Raw genomic sequence first — 2500 nt, forward strand, 5'->3', positions numbered from 1 at the left:
TCTAAAAGCTCGTCAGGTCCCAAATACCATTTGTCTCTATTCACTCCTCTCTAACACGCTCATTCACGCTTGCTGGAAGTCCAAGCCTCTCGCCCACAAAACCTCCTTTACCCCCTCCCTCCAACCCTTTCGAGGACGACCCCTATCCTGCCTTCCTTCCCCTACAGATTTATATGCTCTCCATGTCATTCTACTTTGATCCATTCTCTCTAAATGATCAAACCACCTCAACAACCCCTCTTCAGCCCTCTGGCTAGTACTTTTATTAACTCCACACCTTCTCCTAATTTCCACACTCCAAATTTTCTGCATAATATTTATACCACACATTGCCCTTAGACAGGACATCTCCACTGCCTCCAACTGCCTCCTCACTGCAGCATTTACAACCCAAGCTTCACACCCATATAAAAGTGTTAATACCACTATAGTTTCATACATTCCCTTCTTTGCCTCCATAGATAACGTTTTTTGTCTCCATATATACCTCAATGCACCACTCACCTTTTTCCCCCTCATCAATTTTATGATTAACCTCATCCTTCATAAATCCATCCGCTGATATGTCAACTCCCAAATATCTGAAAACATTCACTTCTTCCATACTTTCCTCCCCAATTTGATATACAATTTTTCTTTATCTAAATCATTTGATACCCTCATCACCTTACTCTTTTCTATGTTTTCTTTCAACTTTCTACTTTTATACGCACTCCCAAATTCGTCCACTAACCTCTGCAATTTTTTCTTTAGAATCACCCATAAGTACAGTATCATCAGCAAAAAGTAACTCTCTCTCTTCCCATTTTGTATTTGATTCCCCATAATTTAGTCCCACCCCTCTCCTGAACACCCTAGCATTTACTTCTTTTACAACCCCATCTATAAATATATTAAACAACCATGGTGACATTACACATCCCTGTCTAAGACTTGCTTTTACCGGGAAGTAGTCTCCCTCTCTTCTACACACCCTAACCTGAGCCTCACTGTCCTCATAAAAACTCTTTACAGCATTTAGTAACTTATCACCTATTCCATATACTTGCAACATCTACCGCATTGCTCCCCTATCCACTCTATCATATGCCTTTTCTAAATCCATAAATGCAATGAAAACTTCCCTACCTTTATCTAAATACTATTCACATACATGATTCAATGTAAACACTTGATCTACACATCCCCTACCCACTCTAAAGCCTCCTTGCTCATCCGCAATCCTACTCTCTGTCTTACCTCTAATTCTTTCAATAATAGCCCTACTGTACACTTTTCCAGGTATGTATACTCAGTAAACTTATTCCCCTATAATTTTTCCAATCTCTCGTCTCCCTTCCCTTTATATAAAGGGACTATACATGCTGTCTGCCAGTCCCTGAAATCTTGCATGTTTTTGAGACAGAAAAAAGGCGTCAGCAATCCTACCATCATGTAAAACAAATACAGTGGACCCTCGGCTAACAATATTAATCCGTTCCTGAGAGCTCATCGTTAGATGAAATCACATATTGTTAGCCGAATTAATTTTCCCCCTGAAAAGAAATAATGGAAATCCAATTAATCTGTTCCAGATAACCAAACGTATTAAAAAAATAATCATTTTTTTTTTCATGAAATATACATTTCCCTACGAAGAAAACAATGAGACATGCTCAATAACTATATAAATATGTGTTAAAATGACACTTACCTTTATTGAAGCATATTGAAGATCGATGAGACACTGTTCTTCTTGAACACTTTGGGATTTTCAGAGTGATACATGAGTAAAGGCTTCACTTTGCAATCCCCACTAGCATTACAACAAAACAAGAAAGTTAGCCTGTCTTTCATAGGCTTGTGTCTTGGGAGTGCCTTTTCCTCCTGAGTAATGTAGGTCCTGTTTGGCATTTTCTTCCAGAACAGGCCTGTTTCGTCACAATTGAACACTTGTTGGGGTTGGAATTTTTCAGCTTCGCCATGCCTTATCACACTGCGTATGCCACTTTGATTCTTAAATCTCTCAAACCAACTTTTGCTGGCCTTAAATTCACCAATATGAGCACTAGTTCCAGGCATTTTTTCCTGTTCAACTGGGTGTTAGTCGACTGGTGTGGGTCGCATCCTGGAGGACAAGATTAAGTACCTCAATGGAAATAAGTTAGACAGTCCTCAATGACTCACTGACTTTCTTGGGTTATCCTGGGTAGCTAACCCTCTGGGGTTAATTGTTTCTCATTTAGCCACACCAACAACACTCTCTCCACATCTTCAAGCAGTACAGCTGACAGTGGTGCAGCAACAACTGACGGTGGTGCAGCAACAGCTGACAGTGGTGCAGCAACAGCTGACGGTGGTGCAGCAGCAGCTGACCATGGTACGATAGTGTTTCGATAGTATTTCTCGCCTTTTTTTACCACAGGGTTGGCACTAGAAGCTTTCTTTGGGCCTGTGGTGGCTTATTTAGCAGTTACAAGCACTATAAACAATGGAATAATACAAAATGTATCGAATGTAT

General features: G+C 40.2%; 1 protein-coding gene across 2 annotated transcripts in view; it reads left to right on the forward strand.

Annotated features, from left to right (window-relative positions):
* Nucleotides 1-2500, forward strand: part of LOC128693874 (uncharacterized) — a 475055-nt gene that overhangs the window by 413965 nt on the left and 58590 nt on the right. The window lies entirely within an intron of this gene.

This window comes from Cherax quadricarinatus, chromosome 33 (assembly GCF_038502225.1).
Source record: "Cherax quadricarinatus isolate ZL_2023a chromosome 33, ASM3850222v1, whole genome shotgun sequence".
NCBI classification, from domain to species: domain Eukaryota; kingdom Metazoa; phylum Arthropoda; class Malacostraca; order Decapoda; family Parastacidae; genus Cherax; species Cherax quadricarinatus.